This window comes from Tachypleus tridentatus, chromosome 7 (genome assembly GCF_004210375.1).
Source record: "Tachypleus tridentatus isolate NWPU-2018 chromosome 7, ASM421037v1, whole genome shotgun sequence".
Classification (NCBI taxonomy): Eukaryota; Metazoa; Arthropoda; class Merostomata; order Xiphosura; family Limulidae; genus Tachypleus; species Tachypleus tridentatus.
Window position 1 is genome coordinate 144023493 of NC_134831.1, and position 27382 is coordinate 144050874.

General features: G+C 35.6%; 1 long non-coding RNA gene across 12 annotated transcripts in view; it reads right to left on the reverse strand.

The window, feature by feature from the left end:
• LOC143256802 (uncharacterized) overlaps window positions 1-26374 on the reverse strand; it is a 28019-nt gene extending 1645 nt beyond the window's left edge. Inside the window, exons 1-4 of one of the 12 annotated variants that reach the window (XR_013031493.1) lie at window positions 26123-26374; window positions 25146-25236; window positions 17186-17401; window positions 9567-14499 (exon numbers count right to left, since the gene is read on the reverse strand). This is a non-coding gene — a long non-coding RNA (uncharacterized LOC143256802). Of the gene's footprint in view, window positions 1-9566; window positions 14500-17185; window positions 17402-18338; window positions 18451-23564; window positions 24785-25144; window positions 25237-25399; window positions 25535-25822; window positions 26083-26122 lie in introns of those variants that run through there. The other 11 variants (XR_013031487.1, XR_013031492.1, XR_013031494.1 and 8 more) reach the window with 11 other exon arrangements.
• Window positions 26375-27382: the final 1008 nt, after the last annotated feature.

The following is a 27382-nucleotide window of genomic DNA, read 5'->3' on the forward strand; positions in this document are numbered from 1 at the left end:
CACTTTTTAAGTTGACATGAGTCATAGACGATTCTAAGAAGACGTGTTTTAGCTGGAAAGTGATTCTAAACAAGTTGGAGCATTATAAAATAGAAAAATGTCAGGTTACTGAAACATGTGAAATGGTAACTTAATTTATTTTGATAAATGAACAGTAGGTTAAGAAATGTCATTTAACTTTCATGAAAGTTATTTCAAGTGTTTGATAGTTTGAACCAAAATGAAACAGTTTTGATAATACTAAACTATTTAATATAACCATGGGTAGAAAAGTAGATCACCATTAAATTCAAACTGAAAGAGTTGAACGAGTTTTGCAATGTCTTCAAAATTGGAAATTCCTTTAAATTTAAGCATCTTATAACTTGACGTTTCCTATTCTCCAAGTCGAACCATTTCTTTAAATAACTGATGGCTGCATCGAGAAATTTTTTAGAATCAATCTCGTTTAAATTATTGCATTTCTGTATCAATTGCCGAAGCAAAAGTCAACAAAAAGTTTTAGTCTTTTTCTCATGTAACATTTGTAAAATATTACTCATAATTGTGTATAACTCAAAAATTATCACTTCATTTCATTGAAGATTTTTAAATACTGGCTGAATATTGGTGCAAAGGTTCATTACAAATCCTAGATAGACTTCTCATAGTTCATCATCAAAAACATTTTTAAAGCAAGTGGTACTCTCTGTCAAATAAGACAACAATCTTTCTATTGCTGGCAATTGAATGGGTACATGACGAAACAATTTGAACTTATTGGTCTCCAATCAATAGAAAAATTACTTTAGTTCGGTGATTTTTTGTAACTTTTTATGATGATTGCCTCTATATCATACTTTAGACAGTTACACACTTTTTTTAACAGCATTGTGTATTTTATGCAAATTAAAACCAGCTTTGATGACGTGTTAATTATGGTTTTACAACGAAGTAAACACAGTGTTTTTACTTCCATAATTTACAATGGTATTATTTACTCCATAAGCCACTATTTACTTGATCGATAATCCGTTTGTTTCTAACGTTTGCCAGGGTGCTGCAAAAATTGTGTCAAAATTAACAGAAAAAACGACAATAACGACGTCCCAATTTCTTGTGAGGTATCAAAATATCATAGAACTAACATGAACGACTTTATATTTCCTTTGTTGGAAGTATCAGTACAAAGATAAGATACATGACTACCACTCAAGGATTTAAGTGTAAGCTCCTAAGAATGTGGATGATCGCAATTTTGGTATCTCTAAACATACCTTTAAACAAATTACCACCCAGCTGAATTTTAACTATGTGAATGATAAACGGCGAGATAACAGTAAGATGCTCCAGCGAGAGTCACTTCATTTTCGTTTTGTGGATCCTTCCTTGCAAAAAAACAAGTCTGTGACTATTCGTGAGCTTCACATCTTCAATGTGTGCTTTGGACTTCAAATTTTGCATTACATCATTTTAACCACCGTGAGTTATTGTAAACGAGTGACTGTTGCATATCTTTCTTCTTACTGTGAAGTGATATCTTCCAGGCTGAATCCAATCGAATAAAAACGTTTTTGTCCAATCCTTACTGTAAGTCACTAGACTTTTTGTTTTTTGTTTTTTTACGAGGAGTCCTTAAACTAGCCATTTTCTTGGAGACAAAATAGTAACTAATAATATTACTATTATAAAAATAAAAAACGTGATTGTAACTAATTAATTCAAAAAGTATTTTAAATCTTATAAATAAAATCATGTGTGTGTGTGTGTGTGTGTGTTCTCATTTCACGCAATACAGTAATTTGCACGTGAACGATTTCTTATTAAAAGTAGAAATACTTTGAGATTTTACTTAAATTATATATCTAAAGTTGAATGGTTAAGCAATCGCAGAATTTACCATCATTCAAAGCTTACAGTATAACTACACGCGAAAACTGCCAACTCGTGGTCAAACACAGCAGTTCCTAAGAGTTATGTCGTTTCTAGAATCTTTTGGAATATTCAACATTAATCTTTAACATTTTAAAGGATCCTGCATAATTCTAGAAACTTGTAAATCAGTTCATCTCGAAAAATCTTGTCCCTAGTCGAAATAAATTGTTTTCATTGTCCTTCAAATGTATCCAACTGCTAACGTTATTTCATGACTGAATCTGCTAATATTAGCAGGTCTACCTATCTGATACTTCTAGGGAAATCATTTCACCTGAAAATATGTGTATTTTTATTTGAGCCTGTTTTTAATCAACGTATACATGTACTTTTCAAATCTCTTTAAACTAAGTTTTTATTCTTGGTGGACACTACAGAATTGCACTGACTAAAAATTAGGTATGTTTTACTGGAAGTCAGTTATCATTGTAAACTCAAAATATGCGAATTTACATTAAAATTATTAGTTTTCACAGAAAATTAATTATCACTGCATACCGAAATTGGCTTTTGTTTTGCGTTAATTTTAATCAAAATTTCACTTCATCGTTCTATAGAACGATGTTGTCTTTAATGTCCGACAGTTGATGTGGATAGTAGTTGTTCAATGCATGTTGTAGAAGCAGCTGACTACAGCATGACCTTGTTACTTTTGACACTTGCCAAATTTCCAAAGGTTCCCACCCACGGTGGCTCAGTGGCAAGTTGACGCGCACACAAAAATAAAAATTGGGTTTTTGGTACCTGTGGTTAGACAGATCACGAATGAGTTTGCGCTTAACAACAAAATACTGAAAGCTTTTTGAAACCGCATCAACTATTTTAACATTCTTTTAGTGTTTTTCAATAAACAGTAATAGATTATTCACTCCGCCAATGACTCCAGAGATAAAATTACTTTATTTTAAGCCTCGATTTTGAAATCTGTTTAAGATTTTGTATAACCATGAATTGTATTAACACTATCAATTATTACTTTCAAAAACTTCTGTAACAATAACAAGGAAATTAAAAGTCTGTTACAATCATGTTAAACTTCCAGTTTTTATTTTCCTTCTTATACCCATCCATTTTATTTAGGTTGTAATTATTCCTATCGAAATTTGACTCATACCATTGTCAACATACCAAATTGCTTTTTATTACACTATGTAACAAAATATTTACTTTTTTCTTGTTCCTGGGCAGAAAGTGTTATTTCCCAATTGTTTATGTCTGAAGTAAATGGAAAAGACCTATTTTTCTCTTCAAATTTTACTTTTGCGACCAGGGAGCGTATAACGAAAACATGATGGGAGACTATATTTCGGGGCTGATACGTAAAAGTGATTTACATTACAGTAGCAAATCTCAAAAAAACTACTCACTTCTAAACATTTTTGTATAACTTTAGTATAAATACACGTAAATCTTGATTCATATGTTGTTTTATTCAGACCTTATGTAAATGAAAATGTGCAAATTTGCCCGTTTTTACATAGAAAATAGGTTTATTTCTAAATTTCACTATCCAGGTCACAAAAGCAAAGTTTGAAGGGTATAATGGCCATTTTCTGTACCTTTACAATATAAGCAATTAATAAATAACATATACTATCCAGGAACAAAATTTGTGTTACATAATGTTATTGGTAATCAATAAAAAAGAGCCCTATACATAGATTTTGTTTCTTACAAGAACCATATTACTTTTTTCCTTCACCTCTCTCTCGATTTATTCATTCTCTCTCACGTCACTTGGTCTTCTTCTTGTTCAATTAACTTATATTTGTTATACTCATTTCTCAAACTCATGCTAAACTGATCCTTTCTTTCTGGTTTTGCAACTGTTTCATGTACATCTGATTATAAAATTTCATAGCCATAGAGGGTTCTTGTAATATTCATACTATCTAAACTTAGAAAGGTGACCACTATACTTACTCATTCCAATAGGTTTGTAATCTCTCTTCTTATTTACAAAATCACTCTACAGAAAGGTTTTCCTTACAATTCTCAGTAACTGATGAACCAATCTTATTTTGTTGTGTTTGATTTTAACTTATTTTACAGCCACACGTTTCCTTCTCAATACATATTCATCTATGTTAGGTGTGTTGGCTGGCTTCCTATCTTTTATCATGTTACTAACTGTGATGGTAATTTTGTCAAAATGTCTCTTGTAACATCAAATCTCTCTTGTCACAATCTCCAGAATACTTTAATACTTTAGTCCATTTAATTAGTAACTTACGCAGCTTTCTTCTATATTTTTGAAATGTTTTAACGATCTGAACTGCCATTTTTTTCTTTGAACTACCTACAATAAGTCTCTGGACTTAGCTCAGACATCTCAAAAATAGCTGATTTCACTACATCCTATTGTAATTCGTCACAATATTACTGTATGCTGCTATATCTTTTATTCAGTAATGCAGCTGGTAATTTCCTCACTGTATCCTATGATTACCATTCCTCTACCATGATCATTTTGTCAATAGCACAGAAAAATACATCTACATCACGTTCACAAAATTTAGGCAACTACGTGTCATGCTTGTTTTATATACGCCAGCCTCACCACCAGAATTACTGTCATGCTTGTTTTATATACGCCAGCCTCACCACCAGAATTACTGTCATGCTTGTTTTATATACGCCAGCCTCACCACCAGAATTACTGTCATGCTTGTTTTATATACGCCAGCCTCACCACCAGAATTACCTTCTACTCATGATCAACTCGAATTCTGTCTGCTTATGTCTCACTTCTTATTCTACCTTTAAAACTCAGCTTCTGTTTTTAAGCATTTATTCACAGCTTCCAAACATTTCGTTTTTAACTGCATCTTAGCAAGTTATAAATTGTTACCATGATAACATTTTGGAACACCACTCTCGGTTTATGTATTTTCGCAAAGTACAAGGTCATAAACCATCATCAACTGTAACTCACACCTCAACTGAAACTTTATTTATTTTCTAGTCACTACTATGTGTTATACCGAGTTCTCTATATTTATTTAAAAATTGACTTTTTGTTGGTAATTGCCAGTTCTCTTCCTTGCTAGCGTTTATTCTCTACATTTAAACAATCAACGCTCACTTTATAACCACTAGAAATTAACTGAACCACCATCAAAACCAATACAGGCAGGATAAGAACAGAAAGGAAACTTCTCTTTTCCACCTTCACCACTTCTTCCAGTTGACTTTCCTTTTCAGCTCTTGTTCACGTGGTTGCAATTTCAAATTCTTTTTTATTGAACTGATTAACTCTGCTTCTGATAACACTTTGTTACCAGTCGTACTTTAATTGCACGTTGAATTCTCTCCTTATGTTTATCAATTTTATTCAGATCGTACTTATTTCTATGAGGAGTTGGTTTATACTAATGTGTGTGTGTTTTTTTATAGCAAAGCAACACCGGGCTATCTACTGTGTCCACGGAGTGGAATCGAACCCCTAACTTTAGCGTTGTAAATCCCAAGACATACTGCTGTCCCAGCGGGGAACACATACCAATGTAAACATAACAACCTGCTATTTGAGGCACTGCATGGCCAGGTGGGTTAAGGCGTTCGACTCGTAATTTGAGGGTCGCGGTTTCGAATTCCCGTTGCACCAAACATGCTCGCCCTTTCAGCCGTGGGGGCGTTGTATAATGTAACGATGAATCCCATTATTCGTTGGTAAAAGAGTAGCCCAAGAGTTGACAGTGGATGGTGATGACTAGCTGCCTTCCCAAGCTACTTGTGTTGCTTTGCGCGAAATTAAAACAAACAAACAAACAAACTGCTATTTGTTACTGGTGGCCAAGAACACATCGATTTAGAAAAGGTTTTGTTTCTTGCTAGTGATATATTACTTTCTGCCTTCGCCTTTCTCGATTAATTGTTCTTTCTGACTTCTCTTTGTTTCCATTGAACTATTGTCTTTTATATTTTTTTCTCAAACCCACGCAGGATCAGCTCTTCTGTTTGCTCTTGTACCTATTTCTCGTATATTGTTTTATAACGTTTCATAGCTATAGGGGATCGTTCAGTCTTCATACTGGATAAACCTAGAAAAACGGTCGTTATACCCGATTATTCCACTCATTTTCTAAAGCCTCAGAGTACAGTAATTCCCTAATTCTTGAATTAAAGACTGTCCAAAGGCCAGCCGCTTTCCCATACTCTCTAAAATCCATAGTATGTGTTCGGCTACATGTGGTAGAACAAAACTGTTGTGAGTTGTACGCGGTTTCTTTTGATGATAAAGTACATTCTGAATTTTCTGGTCATATGTTATTTTGAAACTTCCATTATAAAATTTACTGAATAAAAATTATAATTAATAACATTCTATCTAAAAATCTGCACACCGGTGTTAAATGTTATTCCAGTTATTTATCCAAGGGCCCGACATTGCCAGGCGGTTAAGGCATTCGACTCGTAATCTGAGGGTCGGGGGTTCGAATCACCGTCACACCAAACATGCTCGCTATTTCAGCCGTGGGGGCGTTGTAATATGACTGTAAATCCCAGTATTCGTTGGTAAAAGAGTAGCCCAAGAGTTGGCGGTGGGTGGTGATAACTGGTTGTATTCCTTCCTGTCTTATACTGCTAAATTAGGGACGGCTAGCACAAATAGCCTCCTCGTGTAACTTTGCGCAAAATTGAAAACAAACAAACCACATTTATCTGAGCATCGGCTAAGCATAGCAGCAACAGCATGACGGAAAACTATTTAAATAGCGTCATAACTTCTTAGTGACGTTTACATTGACGAGAGTTGTCACTTCAACGAACGAATAACAACGATCTTCAATTTAAAGATCGAGATAACCAACGGAAGAGGGGAGGGGGAAAAAAAAGAGTGAGAGAGTCGTGTTATTTTGGCAAGTAGCCAAGAAAACGGTGTCACTTTCAGTTTCACTGTAGAAGGCATTGTTAAATACATTATTTTCACGTGTAATGAATTAATGTGATAAACATTAGTAGCTATTTAAGAACATTTAATTATTGTTTTCTAACACAAATATTGTTTTGCCCAAATTTAAAAATGTTTGACACGTTAGTTGTTGAATTATGCTTATATTACTAACATGCTCTAATTGATTTTAAAGTAATATCTGTTTAACTGTTCATTTGCACTATGTATGCAGAACTTTGATAACCATAGATATCCTTTTAAAGTGAAATGAGAAGAGAAAATACTGAAAGCGAACACTAGAAATATTTCACCGTTTATGTAATTCGATTATTAGAGTATAAACGAAATATACATTAAAATAAAGTTCTTGTAACTCTTAAGAAACAAAAGTTTACAGTTTGACTAAACATTTTTTTCACATCTGAGTGAAAACAAAACGCAACAAAAACCTTTATAAACTCTTCAAAAAAAGAAATGCAAAAGGCAAAATTTGAGACAAATTGTTAACAAGTTTATTCCGGGTAGTTTTGTATGACATGTGTGAAACTTTGCACATTCACTGCTGAACATCCAAAGTTTGCAAAGGCGAGTCCACGCTCACTAGTTGAAGTGTAACTTCACTCAACGTCAATAACGAGTATGCCCCCCGTGAGCATCAATAACTGCTTGGCATCTCCTGCCCATGGAAGCGATGAGATGACGAATCACATCCTGTGGATGGCTGTCCACTCAGCCTGCAAAGCTGCTGCAAGCTGAGGTAGAGTCTGCTGTTGAGGTTGCCGCCGTCGCAGACGTCGGTCCAACTCGTCCCAAAGATGTTCGATGGGGTTTAAATCTGGTGATCTGGAGGGCCAGGGAAGAACGTTGATGTTGTGGTGTCTCAAGAAGACAGTGGTGAGTCGGGCTGTGGGAGGACGGGCGTTGTCGTGTTGAAAACGTCGTTGACGCTCACCATGATGGGTTGCACATGGGGTCTAAGAATCTCGTAGACGTATCGTTGAGCCGTACGATTCCCTCGAATGTGCAAAAGGTCTGTTCTGGCATTGTAGGCGATGGCGGCTCACATCATGACGCTGCCACCACCAAATCTGTCAACTTCCTGCACACAGTTTGCTGCAAAACGTTCACCTCGGCGACTGTAAACACGGGTCCTTCCATCCTGCCTACGAAGCATAAACGTGATTCATCGCTGAACCAAACATGCCTCCATCGTCGATGAGGCCATACCCGATGTGCCCGAGTTCACTGCAGCCGTGCTTGACGATTTTGCTGGGTGAGGATGACGCCTCTGACTGGACGTAGAGGTCGGATTCCTGCATCTCGTAAACGGTTGCGTACGGTCTGATCGGAAATCCTACACAGCCCTGGTATGGTTGAGGCAGTAGACGTCGCAGTGGTGGTCCTATCCCGAAGGTGACGTAACCGGATGTAGCGATCTTGTGCGGGCGTAGTCACACGAGGTCTGCCAGATCGTGGACGGTCACGAGTTGATCCATGTTGTTGGTGACGATTCCATAGCCTTGTGATGATGCTTGGGTGGACATTCACAGCTCTGGCAACATCTGATCGAGATTCGCCTGCTTCCAAGCGACCAATGGCGTTGTTGCGTTGTGCTTCTGTCAGTCTTGTCGTAACTGTATTGCGTGTCGGTGACTTAACACTGAGCTACGGAAACCGAGAACCCGCCACTTTTATAGGGATTTTGCACATGTTGCACTTGCAGAACATGCAGATCTCTCAAACAAATTTATTGAACACGAATGCGTTTTGGCGAAAAATCCGATGTTTTCCTCCGTTTTCAAAGTGCACAACTTTTATTGTCATTTTGGTCTGACAATCAGTGCCTTAACACGTGTAACATCACATACTCTGAGCTTGTAACGTTATTACATATATTTCTCTTTAAAATAAAGAAAATATCCCTTTTGCGTTTCTTGTTTTGAAGAGTATATATCTAGACAGATATTTTAAGTAGACTACTTAATTAGTTATTGGTAGATGTTATGTTTTATTTTTTATATTTTTTTACAATGATGGAATTTCTACCTTTCAAGTATTGTATATGTTATTTGTAAACAATTAAGTTCGTATCAAAATAATTAATTATTTTCATCCCACACGTTACCGCTTCTAAAAATGTCCCAACCATTTAATTTCCAGCTCCGTAATTATACAAGATAATTTGAAAAAAATCTTAAGTTTAAAAAGGGAATAGGGGTCATCAAAAAAGTACAGAAAGACGTTGAACCAGAATACAAGGATTATATTTTTCAAGCCTACAACTAGAGACCCAAGAAGAATTACACAAACTAGGTTGGAAATAGTGTCTACATTATTTTATAAGACTACAAATCCCTATTTTGACTTCATGTCTACAATACTTACCAGTTTTATTGGATTCAAAATAGGGATTTGTAGCTCGAGTTTGTTTGTAATTTAGCACAAAACTACAAAATAGGCTATCTGTGTGTTGTCCACGAGGGGTGTCGAAACGCGATTTCGAGCGTTGTTAGTCCAAAGACATGCTGCTGTGCCACTGAGAGGGAAGGGGGGCTGGGGCTTGTAACTTGAAAAAATAATGGAGACACTATTTACAGCCTAGTTTGTTTATTTTTTTAGAGTCCCTAGTTGTACTCTTGAAAATAAAATGTTTGTATTTTGATTCAACTTGTCTCTGTACTGATTTGACGATTTCTATTTCCAATTTTTAAATTAACAACTTTTAATTATTCTGTTTCTTAGGTTTTTATGACCGTTCATCGCGAATAAATTTTAAGCTGCATACTGCACGTGCAATCAAGTAAATGTTACATATTTTTCAACAGTTTACTGCTGCGTTGGCTTTTTTTCCCACCCAACTTTTATTTACTATGTCAGTTGGTTTTGTGCCTGAGGTTCCGTGTAAACACGTGTTTAACAAGCGAAGTACGAAAATAAATAGAATAAATCACTACTCATAAGCGTCGATAAACTAACTACAGTAATCATTTATTGTTAGAAAACTCACTGAAATAGTCATAGAAAACCACGAAGAGACAAAGTACGACAGAGAACTTGAGAAATGATGGATCCTTAACAGGGCATTTTCTAACTAACGTACTAAGTTGTACAGTTTATTTTACAGTTAATGTGCATTGGTTAAACACCGAATTTTTTCAATGGTGGAAAAATAAAAACGAAGAACTTAGATAAGTTCTTCAGAGCGAAGATACAAAGACACTTGCACTAATTTTAAAGCTACCCTATGACATACTCAACACTGCATTCATAACTAGTGTCCAGATCTCAGCAAAATATTCTTGGCCGTTTTTGCTCTAACTATTTGTAAAGTTGTAATCAATAATATAAAGGCTGTAGGCACTGTTATAAATACACACATTGTTTATTCTAATAAAACAATGCTTTGGTGACAAGTATAGGACTAGCATGGCCAGGTGGTTAAAGCACTCGACTCATAAGATGAGATCGCGGGTTCGAATCCCATTCGCACCAATCATGTTCGCCCTTTCAGCTGTTGGGGCGTTATAATTCTATTATTCGTTGGTAAAAGAGTAGCCCAAGAGTTGGCGGTAGGTGGTGATGACTTAGTTGCCTTTTCCCTAGTCTTACACTGTTAAATTAGGGACGGCTAGCGCAGATAGCCCTTGTGTAGCTTTGCGCGAAATTCAAAAGAAACAAACAAACTGACAAGTATAAATGAGTATTTCCGAATACTCTAATGGTGTTATATGGTTTCTATTTTTCTGTGATGCTTGAATGACTTTAAGGAGCTTGTGGCGACAGCGAAGAATCAACTTAAAATTTTCCCTACAAGCTTCACGGGAGTTTTTTAAGAAGCTGTATATAGGTTTTGGCGTACGTAGTATAGCTAGCCGTTTTTGCTGCACACTTCGGTGCTTGAATAGCTTCGAAAAGAAACTTGGCTAATAGCAATGAAAAACTGATAAAATCTCTTTTTATATTTTAAGAAGCAACATAAAAATACTCTTGTGACCTACATAACTATTATTTTTGATAGGTTTTCCCATCTTTGAATAAAATATTCATAGTAATTGTTTCTATAGGTTTATGAAACAAAAATAATGTGAATAGTAAGTAATATGAAGAAGAAATGGGTAAATTTTTAATTTTGTGTATCAATCAGAAAATCAACTTGTTTGTTATTACCAATAATTTAGGAGCCTTAGCCGTTGAGATAAAAGGTATTGAGTGTTGTTTCAAGAACAAGTCTGCTCTTTAATATTGTAATTGCCTGTTTGTTATATTATAAATTTGTGAAATTCCCAGGTGAACCCTATTAGTATTATTAGTCATTATCGTAGTTCAAAATTTATAAAGATTTTTTAATAGGTTGTGTATGATACTCAGGTCTGATCCCTGGTGTGTTTGGATGCAACATGGATTGAAACAGAAGCCTGGTGCTGTTTGTCAGTTATTATATAGGTGCAAACATACTGAAAATGTTGAAGTAAATATGTATCTATACGTTAATAGCGAACCTATGGAATAGTGTTTATCTGCCTTTTTCGTTACAGAGTCCCTCCAACAAACAATGAGTTACTCCCTTCTAGTAACTTTTTAATACAAATAATGAAAATGGCTTCAAAAGAGATATGCTCAAGAAATGGACAAGAAGCATTGTGGTGGGCGTTGTTTGCGACAAATATACACACAAAATGATTTTGAAGCATTGGGGTGGGCGTTGTTTGCGGCAAATATACACACAAAATTATTTTTACTCAAATGTGTTAAAAGAAAACAAAAACACCAATTTTTATGGTTTAATTTCAACAAATATAAGTTTTAAACCCTAAAAACATTTCTCATGACACCCTCAAAGTTTATTGTCCCCTGAATTTAAACATTTCCACTAGGGGGCAATACTACCCATCTTGGGAAACTGCTTTAGAATGTCAAAATACCCTCAGCACGGTTAGCCTTTGGAGGTGTGAGACATTGACACTATCACAGACACAAGAAAATTTCCTTTAGGCCTAGAAGGCTATTAACTACTGAGAAGAGGTCGAGAGATGGGTAAGGGGGAGAAGCAACTCTCGTCTTTGTTTCAACTGAATTGAGAACACAACCTTGGCCTGACTGCGGGCAAACAGTGAACCTATCAAATGATTTATGAAACAAAACGCTTATTCTTGAAAACCTATGCAGGCATTATGAAAGAACTCATGAATGACCTCACATGTAGAAAAACAAGTAGGAGACTTGAAAAGTGCCCTCAGGAAACACAATGTTCAATACAAATTGGTTGTTCTTTTACAAGAGGAGAACATAAACAGGGGAAAGAAAAGACGTAGTCAGACGGTTAGAAATATACACATTTACAGTGACACGGTCCCTCTATATTCAAGTTTAAAAATATCTAACTAAAGATACCAAGAGCAAGTACCACTTACATATATGTTTTTTGTACAGCAATAAAAGAATTGGTGTGATGCTAGCTGACAGCAGCTTCATGAGGCGGTCAACGTAGTCTGATGATAAACAATACAACCACAGAAGTGACGAATAACAAAACTTTAATGAACATTTCGAAATATACACATCCTACTTTATGATTGGTTTGTTTCTTTTACATTTCGCGCAAAGCTAAACGAGGGCTATCTGCGCTAACTGTTCCCCATTTAGCAGTGTAAGACTAGAGGGAAGGCAGCTAGTCATCACCATCCACCGCCAACTCTTGGGCTACTCTTTTACCAACGAATAGTGGGATTGACCGAAACATTATAACACCCCCACGGCTGAAAGGGCGAGCACGTTTGGTGAGACTGGGATTTGAACTCACGACCCTCACATTACGAGTTAAGTGCCTTAACCACTTGGCTCTCCTACTTTAAGAAATTTCGTACATGAAACACAGAACTATAACTACAAATAGAATATTGAAGATCAGCGTTCTGTCAAAACATATGGTATGTTCTCAGCAAAATAAACCACTTCATTATACTTGTAAATTTTTGTTTGTCAAGTGACTGCTACGTTAGCATAATGTGATTTCATACCGAAATATAAACAAGAACCTGAAAATTAAATAGAAGCTTATGTACTGCGAAAAACATTTGGAAGGGCAATGATAGGACTTAAACCAGAAAAGATTGTAAAAAAAACAAAAAAAACAACAAGAAGAAACACAGACACAAAACACAGAAGACAAACAATAAATAAACTTGTTTGTAGACCCAAAATAAATAAATTAATGAATGTGATATCCAAATTAACTTTGGAATAAAATTAAAGTCGTTTTTAATTACAAGCCTGGAATTGAACAATACAATTACAATAGTGTCGAATAGCAACGTACAGTGTATTTGTGAACAAATATGTTTTTTTACTGGTCAATTACGTGATGAAACTTGACAGAGGCAGTGCGTAGGCATCTACATTTCTGTATCTTAACATAAGTTAACACCAATCAGTTCCTTTACCACATGATTGATAGTCACATATACCTCCTACAACTGCGCACCTAAAATGAACTTCTGTTACCATTGCAAAAAAACAACAACAGACGTGTCTGTGAAGGTACTGTAGGAAATGTTCCAGGTCAGTGGTCACACCTCAGCTTCACGAGCAATCAGAAGCACGTGGAAAGAATTCATGGATGACTTTGTGCTACAGTACTTTGACTTGTTTGTCGCGAGAAGCTTCGGTTTTCAATTATGCAAGGCCGTTTGATCAGGTGTTGTTTCAAGGTGGTAAAAAAAAAGCCTTTTTACTTTCCATGATCACCTTAGATCTATATAAGCCCCCAAACAGTAAGTGCTCCTATGGGCAGTTGTAGTAATAACGGTATATATCAGAGTGCTATAAGTCTACGCTTATAATGCTTGATAATTTAAAAGTATTTTCAAGCCCTACCTGGCATAATGATAAATATAATCAATTACATGAAAAATAGTAGTTTCTAGGGTTAAATAAACCTACCATAGATTATCTTCTAGAGATGGATGCATTTCTAATACGAAATACAACTAATTAGATATATGTAAAGTATGTAGTAAAGTTACACACATCACGTTTTTCGTGAAGTTATGCTGATAATTTAAAGAGCTTGTTTAGAATTAATTATTTTGTACATGTAAATGATAGACACAGGTGTACAGCCACTGATTTGATGCTAGCCAATGACGATTTAGTTCAGTTACATTCCTAATCAGTGAATTATGAGATGATTATTTAATTATCTAACCATAAGCCCAAAGTCGAAATGTTTATACGTGAGACTTAGAACTACGTATCTGTACTTCATGACCAAGTGATAGAATTCTTCTATAAAGCCTAGAAATTTGCTACTTATTTTGCATTTCAACTTTATCCTTATTTGCTAATCTATCTTCCATCATTTCATCTCTGAGGCATTTGTAAATGAAAAGTATATGATTTGTTCACATCATTCATTCACATCGTAAAATTAAACAGAAATTTCTACTGATTGCACACATAACTTATAATAGAAAACTTAGTGAAAGTAGTTTGCCACACCAACGATATGTCTGTTCTTGTTGTTGCTGATGGTTCACTTATCAATATCGAACAAAGCGACAAGATAGAAACTTTATTGGTCATATATACAGGTCTTTGGTGAAGCTAATGATGGCTGTAGGTTCAGATGGACATATTTACAGCATCTTGTGGTTCCTACCTTGCTGATGGCAAAACAATGATGCTTGCATCTGGAAATGTATGATGCCATTAAATATAGAACAACTTATTTATTATTAATTAATCTCCATGATAGCACACAATATAAACACAGGTTTTAGAGTTAATATGACAGATTTTCTAACGAAAAGACAAAGGCAGCATCCATAGAAGCGAAACAATCCATTTCATATGGATTGTTGAATCTAAAAATAAAATAATTTAAAAAGGAAAGAAGAGCTTTACGTGAAGTCTGTGACTCACTTGAAAACATCTTTTATTGTAAATTACCTAAGACGTGTGTTTTATATTCTGGCTAACATTGACAAACACGAGAAATAAAAAACGCTTCCACAGAAAAGGTTATTACTTTTGCCTTAATCATTTCAGCTGTAGGATAGAGTTCATCAGAATAGTTTAACCTCACAGAGTAAAGTGTGCAACTGCACACGGCTTCTCCTGCATCACTTGATATCCTCACACTTTACAAGCAACACCTTTACGATTAATCACTGGTATTTACCATCTCTAAAACACTTCTCACAAACTCTTCGATAATAAGCAAGGAATAATCTAATACGGATCAAATTCTAATTACCACATAGCAAATATCATCTAAGGTCTACTCTCTATGGATCTTTTGAAACACAACGTTAGTTGACCCCTCCATATCTGTCTGGTATTGCCACATGAAGCTTACGTTTGTTTTCAAAGTAGGTATCAGGAAATATTATAGGCAATATATGACATGTATTTTATCTGCTCGTTCCGTATTACAAAATGCCGCAATGAAATGTGAATATGTAAATGTCTCTATCTGTCATCATATGATTTTATATATGTTATATAATTCATTAATAAACATATACAACAGTGTCTGTAAATATTTCAGAAGTAACTAGCACAAACATAATGCTATTGTTAACATTTTTAGGACCGCACACGTTAGTGGTAACCATCTTGGAAATTAAGAAATGTTATGTATGTGTTTTCTTATAGCAAAGCCACATCAGACTATATGCTGAGTTCACTGAGAGGATTCTAAGAAATGTTAAAGACATAACACGTCATGAACAATAAACCATGTAAGACACTAAAATAGCTCAAATTTCTATTTTAATCTCATTTGATCCATTTCATGTTGTAACAATTACCAACCTTTCATAAATGTAACAAGATATTTCAACAACAACATGAAAGGACTAAAAATACAGAAAAGTTAATCGAAGGTCATGATATAACCCTATCTAAACCACCAGCATAAGCCTAAAATTAGCATGCAGAAAACTGCAGACGACCCTGTGAGCCTGAAACTTACCATTACTACAAAGTGTTGTTGAAGATAGTGTGAAGGAAATCAGAAATATATAAAAGTCACTGAGGCAAGGCTTTATGTTCAATGTGCCCGAATAGTGAGTCTCAGTTTTAATAGTTCGAGCTCAAAACTTTGCTCCGCACATTAGGTGTGTAGATACGTTACGAATAGTGACGGTTAGCTATTGGATAACAAGTAAAATCACATACATAAAATTTCTAATTTGTTATTATATAAATGTTGTAGTGCCACCAAATATTGATTGCTTTTGAGTAGAGTATAAAACAGCTCTTTCTGACTCAAAATATTCATACAAATAGGTCATAAACATGAGTACATATGTTTTAGAATTTCCTAGACGGGGATATTAGTCGCACTTAAAACCTTACAACTATGCCAGGAATATTTCTATAAACATTGAAAACAGTGACATGTGTTTGTTTGTTCTGTTCAATTTCGCGGTAACTATCTGCGCTAACTATATCTAATTTTGAAGTGACAGATTTGATTAAATTTAAAACAGCTAGTCAACACCCACAAGAATACTCTTGTCAACTCGAAATGAGGGATTTGACCGTCACTCTTATAACGTATCATCAGCCACAAAGTAAGGAAAACAATCTTTAATTAGCAGTAACGGGATGCGAACCTCGGGCTCACAGTGCGAAACCCTTGTCAAAGGAACCCACAATGCTGTGGAAATCCGGACAGAGTTGACCGGTTTCAAAACTAGCTAGCAAGTTGATCAATACAAAGTATATCTTTGTCAGTGCAATGAAATTCAACCACGTCACTGTTACGTTCTCCAACTCTGTGTTATTTGGAGTAATAACATCTTGAAATAAATTAGCCACCTCAAGATTATAAAGCTTAGATTTTGGTTTGGTTTGTTTTGAATTTCGTGCAAAGCTACTAAATGGCTATCTGTGCAAATCGTCCCTAATTTAGCAGTGCAAGATTAGAGGGAAGACAGCTAGTCATCGCCAACTCTTGGACTACTCTTTTACCAACGAATAGTGGGATTGACCGTCGCATTATAACGCCACCATGGCTGAAAGGGCGAGCATGTTTGGAATGAGGCTTAGGAAATAACTTCTACCTGTACGTGACGTGTATAATTCCTACAGATTAGGATGAACTAATACTGTAAGGAGAATGTAAAATGGCTTCGAGATTTTTTTTTGCAATTAAGTCGATTAAATTCTAGATCTCCACATTTATGTCTTACAGATTGGATTTGCCCTTACAAAAAAAAAAAACACACATTATAGAGGAAAAAGAAGTGACTGACAGTCATTCCTGTCTGGTGTTTTGAGGTAATTTAAAAAAGATTGTAACAACCCAAGTCCAAGAACAAACTAAAAAAGAAATCCTCTTAGAACTTCTCAACGAAATACACCTACTTGATTTACAACAAGTAATCAGTTCACTGAAGTCACTCAAGATAAAGATCGGTAGAAACTAATACATTTCAAGGAAAGGGTTTTCGACTTGCTATCAAGTTGTAATGAGTCAACTTTACTGATTGAGAAATCCCAATCCCTATAGAATAGCCGATGTCAATCTGGTTTATGACTTGGCAGAACACGGTGAATTTTCTCAGAACTATGTATCTAAAACTAGAAAAAAACAAGAAAAAACATGTAGCATTATAAATAGAGTATATTAATGTTTCAAATGTACAAATACAACATATTATACTTAAGACCACATTGAACAATATTATATGGTAAATTACACTAGCTGTGTCACTGACATCAGTATTGTAACCGACATTATTGCGTTGAAAAGTAAATTATATCGTGTAGCTTTGTGCTTAACTTCAAACAAACAGAAAATTGCTCGCGTTTGATGAGCTTTACCTTGAATTTAGACTGATAATAATGTAGTAATAAAGAAATATCTTTCCTTGTGAATGATATTTTTAAAGGTATTAAATAATGCAGATGAACCGAAGAATAATAACACATTAAACAGTGTAAATGAACATAAGAATCATTGGACTCTAAAGAACAACACAAGTATTTCAGTTTTCAACTACATCTCGCACTTGTATACAAAACCAATGTCTTTAAAGCTTTGTATGATGTCAGTAGAGTGTATATATACGCATCTATTAGCTCAGTGGTTTATTATTTACTTTACTGATACAAAGATACTGATGCATAGACGTTTTCTAAAAGAACAAAATCCACAGTATTTTTAAACTCGAAAGTAAAAGTAGTTAATGCAAACTGTAAACTAAATGTTTTATTTATTTGCTCATTTATTCTCATTTATTATTATTGCTATGTTTTGAAAATTCAAAATAATGTATTTATTTTAGGGTATTTAATAATACAGTAAACAGGTTTATAACTTCCGTTCATATGAACAAACATTGATTTGTGATAATTTCTCTAAAATGCAATTTTATCGCAAAGCCACAGTTTTTAGAAAAAAAAATAATCAAGTACATAATCTCATATGTTAAAGCGATAATTATTAGAAATAACTGGGTAAGATAAGCAGGATTAGTGACAGAGCGATTTTTTTGCACTACTTCGGTTTCCTTACCGGTATAATCTGGATCAATACATTACCACCACACATCACGAACTGCGTGCTGCTTTGCGCGTGAGTTTTCTCACGTAAGCACGATCAGGAAACGAGTTAGAAAAACTGAGATAAGCGTTTAAGACTTTTCAAAAAAATTATATAAACTAGGGCATGGGCATTTGGCTTTATGAACATCATAGTGTAGTGTAACAAAAACAAATATTCTTAAGTGGAATATTCCTATTTCGCGAAACCAGGTCATGCCCTTCCTTCAGTTTTGCTCCCTATGCGTTATTATGTATATTATACTAGCTCCACAAATGATGTCAAATTCGGGTAAAACAGGCTTAAAATCAGTGCGTGATCTTATTCTAAGTCCTACTGTAATATTCACAAGTATATGATTTAATTTGTTGTATTACTGAAACACACACTAACAACGTCACGATTAACAAAAACTCGTCATATAGGGAAAAATAACATACATCTGTTCAAGGTGTGCTAAATACAATACAATAGGTTTCATGACTTACTCTATGAATTATTCTAGAAAACCAAATACAAAACCTGTGACAAATGAAGAAAAAGCAACTGAAAATGTTACCCTCTTTTTTTTTTTCTTACTTTCAGGAATAGAAAATGAAACAATTTATGACGATATAGAAATACTCGAATCTAGTAGCGTTTCTAGTAATTTTCATTTGAGGAGAAGAAATTAATATTTTTCATGTTAGTAGAAGTCAAACTGCAGAGAATTTCAAAATCATATGCGTCAGATGGGAGCCAGATCTCTGGCATGGTTTGGTTTGATTTGTTTTGAATTTCGCATAAAGCTACACGAGGGCTATCTGCGTCAGCCGTTCATAATTTAACAGTGTTAGACTAGAGGGAAGGCAGCTAGTCACAACCACCCACCACCAACTCTTGGGCTACTCTTTTACCAACGAATAATGGGATTGACCGTAACATTACAACTCCCTACGACTGAAAGGGCGAGCATGTCTGGTGTGACGGGAATTCGAGCTCGCGACCCTCAAATTACGAGCCTTAACCACGTGGTCATGCCGGGCCACCAGATCTCTCCAACTCAGACACGCTCCTGCACAAGCCCACAGTGACATACATTTTAAAACTACTTCCTTATTTCTGCAGCCAAGTGTGGGCAAATGGTTACACATTAAAGTATTTTCTGTGTACTACAAAATAACATTGTCACCTGTCTGTTTTGACATGCAGATTTGATGTGACATTTTTCGAAGTGTGTTTTGTACATTTTAACTATATAGACAAAGACTAAATATAAAACTGATGTCAGCAAAATAATGGGTGGTCAATTATATTCGTGTCCCCATTTTGGGTAAAAAGTCCGAGATTGTTTTATATTTATTATTTGTTATTCCGTGGGGCATGCTCTGTCGAACAGCAATGGTAGAGACATACTAATAGTGCTATTTGATACCAACACTGCTATAACTGAAATAGTGCTGGTTTGAATTATTTAAAACCGTTGATATGATTTGTTATAATAATATGACCAATGACTCTTGGTCGCTTTTCTCTGTGTTTCATTTTTAGACCTTTGTTATATGCCTTACAAGTGAGCACTTGATAAATGTAAACATCTGACGCAGTGTCATCGTTGGATAGTGCTTCGGCTAAATCCTGCACTATTCCACTTGTTTATAAAAAGTCAGTCTATATCCTAATTACAGTAAAGCACAAGCAACTAGAACCTCGAAAAAACGAAGTCTGAAATACTGATGATAAAGCTCAGATTGATGACTAGTTGGAAGCTGCTTCTTTAGCCTTACGTATGCATCCGATAATTTGAGAAAAACTACACTTACTCTACCAGTTCCTTAGCGTTTTGACATGGCGTTTTCAAAACCCTTTCTCTACATTGAAGATGGGTTTGCCATTTGTCAATATCAATTTTCATGTTTAAAATCTGGATTTGATTGTTGACTACATTTATTTGTAGAATTTCGTCATACTAAACTATTAAAGAAATTGGGAGACTGTATTGTATCCTATTTTTTGTACCAATTGAAAAATCGTAGACAGATACTTTATTCTCACTTTTGTATCAACTGGAAGGCCATAGAGTCATAGACAGACACTGTATCCTAACTCTTGTAAGTCTCACTTCCCTTTTGATCTTCCCTATCTTTTACATCTTATTCTTTGGCAGGGAGTTTGAGAGTGATAGTGCACGTTCTAAATACTGATCTCAGTTATATTTGTGCTCCAGTAAACAACTGTGTTATATTGAAGAACAAATATCATACACTATATGAAACTATAATGTACATGGAATTGTTATTACCACCGCACAGTCACCCTGTTCAGCACGCTTTTCAGTGAAATCACGAAGCCTTTAACAATCCATACAAGACAGTTAGACATTACACGACAAAACATCTAAGTGGGCAGGAAGGTTGAAACTGAAAGACTATAAAACAACGCAATAACACAGAAAAGATGCACAAAATAGAACAATATTTAGCCTTGTGGAGATGTGTTAAATGACTTGATCCAGCCAATATCACTTCAGTTCAAAGATACTATGGCTGACAATTTAAAGTATCATTGGAAGGACCTCTACTACCACAGTGCTGTGTGACGAATACTAGTAAACTCTGACTGAAAAATTGAAGAAGAAACGCGCATGTGGGATTTGGCAATGCATCTAGTTACAGAAGCAGCAAGGGATTCTGTTAGCTAAACAATGAAAAGCGAAATTGACGGTCCGATAAGAGACCTTAATATTCTACCCGAATATTTGGATAGAAGTTACGTCTACTTAACTAATCCAATCAGATATCTCGTTTCTCGTGATGACCCTCTTTAGATCTGGTGAACTGTAGGAAATAAGAAAGTTATATTTCGAGCTCGTATAGGGGATATTCGCCTGATCAGAGTCTTCCGACTTTCTGTATATATTCGCATAATGGTATGGCCAGAGGTAAGAGACAGGCTGTGCAAATAACAACAAAGAAAAATATCACCTCATATAAACAAGGAGCCTCAAGGTAACAACACATTAAGCAATTCCTAAACTACACTCTCTTTTTTATTCCCTTTTAGCTATACGATTAACAGTGCCTAAGCAACTACATTTTATCTTAATTTGTTGTTTATATATTTCTAGTGTTTGTATAAATTATTCGACAACTCCAAGTAGAATTTGTAAAATTCTTTTTCCATGAAATTATCAAATCGCACCAAAGTCACGGGATCAAATATCATAACTGATTGAAATATTCAGGGAGTAAAACTAAATATGGAGTGATTTTCTCCCTTTACATAAACCATCAACAGATTAATCTAAAAACATCTTATTACAGATAACAAACAACAGCTGCAAATTCTTTTACTGGTGAAGCTGCCAGTTGTTAACATTCTTATTTTTGTTCTTTCAATGAAATAATTTATTATAACTTAATGTATAGTGAGTAGGCAAAAGTGTTAGGACAAGCTCAAAAATAAAATTTCAAACTTCTTTCGAAGAACAATAGAAGGTAAGTCAGGTTAAACATCAAAAGTTTGTAATCCTCGTATTAAGTACAACTGAAAATCGGTGGAAGTGTTTGAGTTCGGCAAACAGTTAATATTTTGTGTGTCCCCAATTTGCTTTATTAACTGCAGGCAGTCTTTCAGGCATTGTTGCAACATATTTAATCTTTGTAATTTTACTCCTGATATTTCTAACACATTACCATAAAGTTTCTTTGGAAGTAACTTTTGATTTGCCAAGTTTTTGATCTATCAAACCCCAGATTTGCTCAGTTGGGTTGAGCGTTCTGTGGGGATCATTGCGTAACTTGAATGACTCCAGCAGTTTCTTTCTTAGCTAAGTGATTTCCGCATAGGTTGGATGTGTGTTTGTGGTCACTATCTTCTTGGTACTAGAATCCTTTACAAATAATACATAAATCACTGGATATATCATGACACATCAGTATCTGATGGTACTTGCACTGGTAAATTATTTTATCTATTTTGCAAATATCTCCCGTCGTCTCAGAAAAAAAAAAAATCCCCTCAAAACCATCACACTGCCTCCCCATGCATCCAAAAAGGTGTTACGCATTGAGGTAAGTATTTTCCGCCGGACGTACAACCTACACTTTGAATCAAATATCTCAAACATGAACTAATCTGCACTTAACACCATTTTCCAATCATCTACGGTCCAGTCTTTGTACTGTTTATCAAAGTTCAGTCTCTTGTTAATATTTGGAGATTAAAGTAAGGTTTTTTTTGTGTGTGTTTGTTTTAATTGCTACAAGGTCAAATATTCCATTTTCACTGAGTCTTCTTGATACTGTATATCTGGAGACTATTCTGTCATTTGGTACATGGCTGTTTATCTCATGCATGATATTAGTGTCAGTCTTCCTTCTGTTTCATAAACGAAGATACTTAACATCAGTATCATTAAGTTTAGGTCTTATGTCTCTTCCTTTCCTATCTTCAAAATTATGTCTCTTGGTCTTACGATCTAGTATGTACTTGACAGTGTTTGAGGAGCATTTCAAGCCTGCAGTAGTTTGTCGGAGAGTTCAACTAGCATCATGTAAAGCTTTTATGCAAGCTCTCCGCTCTAGTGACAATTATTAACTCTGTTTAGGCCATGGCACGATAACGAAATTTAATATATGGTGTTAAACACTGTCTTTATCAAGGTTTATTCGTGGAATGCTATTAAATTGATTTTTTTAGCATATATCGGCACCAAATCTTTGTTAGCTTCTTTCTATGGGGTTCCATGACAGTTATTTCAGACCCTAAATTTGATAAGTATGTTCATTCAAACAGAGCACCACTGACATGCCGTTGATATAAGTACATGCATGTGAGAATTCTAAAGAATGATAAATATTCTCTCCCTGGTTCATTCAGTTGTCAACAGGGATCAGTGATGCATCACCATAGTGTTGAAATTTACATTCTGTAACGGTATGGAAAAATTAGCTCCATAAAATGGAAAAAAATGTCAAAGTACTGTGTATATATATATACTCTTGTGCAAATTAAGTGAAACAAGACGGAAAATTACGAGTTTTTTAATTTTTTGCGTTTTATTTCTGAGATTCTAAAAATTACTCACAAATTAATACATGATATGACCGACTTTATTTTTCAGAAGATCATTTGGATCAAAGAATCCGCTTTGGCATCGAGTTCACGAGTTTACTGCAATCTTTACTGATTTTTGAATCGCGGTACCACACCCCTCAATTAGCTTATGTTTCGTAGTACAGTCGTTTTTCTTAAAGACTTTCTTTACAAATCGCCCAAAAATTTTCAATAGGATTTAAGTCCAGAAAGTTTCCAGGCCAGTCCAGCACCTTTATTCGCGTTGTAGTCATAAAATTCTTCACAAGTTTCGATGTGTGGCACGGAGCTAGATCTTGCTGAAAAAATGCCAGATCCATCTGGAAATCTCTTTTTCAATTCTGGAACGACTCTTCTCTGCAAAACTTCGATATACTGTGGACCTTGCATTATACCTTCTACGGTATGTAAGCCTCCGACGCCATAGTAGCTGAAAAAGCCCCAAAACATCTTCTTCAAGGGATGTTTTATGAACTGATGGATGTGAGATTTTGGCCCGGCATGGCCAAGCGTGTTAAGGAGTTCGACTCGTAATCCGAGGGTCGCAGGTTCGAATCCCAGTCGCACCAAACATACTCGCCCTCCCAGCTGTGGGGACGTTATAATGTGACTGTCAATCCCACTCTTCGTTGGTAAAAGAGTAGCCCAAGAGTTGGCGGTGGGTGGTGATGACTAGCTGCCTTCCCTCTGGTCTTACACTGCTAAATTAGGGACGGCTAGCGCAGATAGCTCTCGAGTAGCTTTGCGCGAAATTCAAAAACAAACAAACAATGTGAGATTCTCAAAGTTTCTCACCTGGAGATCTGTGAACATGCAGACTTCTTTGACCCTGTACGAAGAAATGAGTTTCGTTACTGAATAACACCTTCGTCCATTGTTCTTGCGTCCAATTATTGTATTTCAGACCCCATTGATACCGTTTTTTCTTCATTGAGTTGATAAGAAGTTGTTTTTTGACTGGTCTCCTTGCCCTTCTAACGCAATTTGAATGACGTAATATTCCTCAAAATTTCGTCATATATTCCAAAAATAGATCGACCGTACAGCAAAACACAACTAATGACGCCGTCTGTGTGAAAAATTGACTATTAAAGGAAATCAGCGAGTCCAGCGAGCCTACACCGGCCGCCATGCTGAAAATATTGTAAAATGACCATTTGTTTCAATTAATTTGCACAAGGGTGTATATATATGAGGTATTAAAGAAACCTCTTACAATGTTTTCTGTTGTCTTCTTGGCCGATTTTCTTTACAGGAGCATGTAAACATATATTATAATAGCTGTCGCATTATCAGGCTTACAGGATAAATTACGGAGTGATGCTGAATTTCTCTGAAAATAACTGAGGTTGACAAAGAAAGACAGTGAATAAAAATGTATAAAACACAAGAAAATAATCTTTAGTTAAACTTCCAATCAATATCAATATATGTGTATAGAAGAAAGGACAATGACTTTACTCTACAGTTATGTCTCTGAACTCTCAGTCCCCGCCCTTCTCAGTGGCACAACGGTATATTTGAGGACTTATAACGATAGAAATCGGGTTTCGACACCTGTGGTGGGCAGAGTACAGATAACCTACTGTGCAACGTTGTGCTTAACTAAACAAACAAGCTGAGCTCTCCTAAGATATTATTACAATGTTAATTGAATTTCAGGCGAGTATTACTATTTAAGGAAAGAATTTAAACTTCACTTACCAAACTGATGGCCTGAGCTTTATTCTCAGGGTGCGTGCGCTATGTATGTTACTGTTGATCAATTCCACGGGAACATGAGAGATGTTGTAACCTGTAAGATGTACACAGAAACTATTCAATAAATCATAAAAGGAATTAAAGTTTAGGAATTAGGAAAACAAGAATAACAATACTAGACAACTTGTCAGAATACTATAAAAACAATAAGTTCAAATGAACAGGCTGTATACGTTTTTAATTTTGATCATTCCCACCTAATTATTCGAAGAGAATTCGAACCCGCGACCCTAAGATCATATAGGAGTTCAGTGCCCTAACCACGTGTCCATGCCAAGCCCACTTAAAATTAGTTAGTTTGTTTTTGAATTTCGCGCAAAGCTACTCGAGGGTTACCTACGCTAGCCTTCCCTAATTTAGCAGTGTAAAACTAGAGAGAAGGCAGCTGTTCATCACGACCCAACGCCAACTCGTGGGCTACTCTTTTACCAACGAATAATGGAATTGACGGTCACATTATAAAGCCCCACGGCTGAAATGGATACCATATTTGGTGCGACGGAGATTCTAACCCACCACCCTCAGAATACGAGTCGAACGCCTTAACCTACCTAGCCTTTAAAGTTAGTGTCAGATTTATATTTAGTGTCAACCAATACATATCATAGAGTACTTCCTACGTTTTAACAAACAATTGTCAGTTTTCTCAAACGACGAACTTCATCTATAAAATACGGTAGTCATATCCATCCCACCTGAACGTGCTGCTCAACCTCAGAACATCCGTTTTGGCTTAACGTATTACCTCTGGGGTTACAACTAGTTCTCCGAATCGGTATCGGCGTGATATCTGTTTCAAGGGCTTGAGTCACCTTTAAACATTGAGGTAACATTATCAGTCGCACAAAGTGAGAACTAACAGATGGCATCTTTAACCTTGTACATTAAAACGTCAGGTGCAACCACAGTCATCACAATACCTCTGCTTTCCCAGATTAAAAAAAAATATTCTTCTTCTGTTGTTTTCCTATAAATAAATAAACTCCATGTAGACCTTTATTGTAGTAGCTCTCATTATGTTCCCTGCTGGTATAATAGCAAGTCTACAGGTTTACAACGTTAAAATCAGGGCTCGATTCCTCTCGGTGGACTCAGCAGATAGCCCGAAGTGGCTTTGTTATAAGAAGACACCCACCCACACACAAACACTCTCATTATATATCTCAGTTTATTTTCTCTAATGGTGGGTGACACTTGTCTTACACCTAAGCTCCGGAGTTTACACCATTACATTAATTTAAACGATTTATCGTGAAGGCACTGCCACAACCTTTAAATCCCCTAATCCTAGTTTTTAACAAATATATTAAGTTGTTTTTGTGACAAACATTTAGCTGCCTTAATAATTAGAATGTTTTGTTGTAATATCTATACCAAGGTTCCGGATATACAAAAATATACATGTATGTGTGAAGAATGTATAACTTGTGTGGTCGTAGAGGACGAGAAACACAGTTAGTCTTGGACTGGCTTCAAGGTAACGTGAATGGTATTTGTCAAAGTGTTGTTATTTTCTCTGAAATATCCTAGAAAAAACATTACTGGAACGTTGCCGACAGTCTGATATAGAATGTTGAACCAAAATGTCACAGATAGATTTCTGACTATTTCCGTAACAGGTTTTACTTGCCGAATTAATAATGGCAGCTTCATACGTTCGTGCACATTTTACAAGAAGTCAAAATTAAAACTGGCATCTGCCATTGGTGTGTCTGTTACCTACTAATTTATTTCGCACATAAACACATGATAAAACAATGGACAACCACAATCTGCACGAGTAGTTCATGTAAGCTGCGTGGCCACACAACAACCAATGTTGTGCCCCGCACTTCATTCCAGGCTCACTTATTCTCAGTAATGTTGACGGCTTTAACGACCCTGACAGTCGACAGGCCTAAAACCCAAATAACCAGCCAGTAGCATTTCAAAGCGGCATACTGACCCAATAGGGTCGATAGTCTTAAAAACAAAACAAAAATTGTAGCACGTGTGCATGTTGCCTTTATACTGGTGGCCATGAAAAATTTGTGACTGACATGGATTGAGAAAATTACAGGGATCATTGATTAGGACCATTGTTTACAGAAAAAAAAAGAACTTTCGACTACACAGTAAAAAGTGCAATTTAATCATTTATAAGGATTGAAATTTCTGAACCTAACGGAAAATAACCAAGC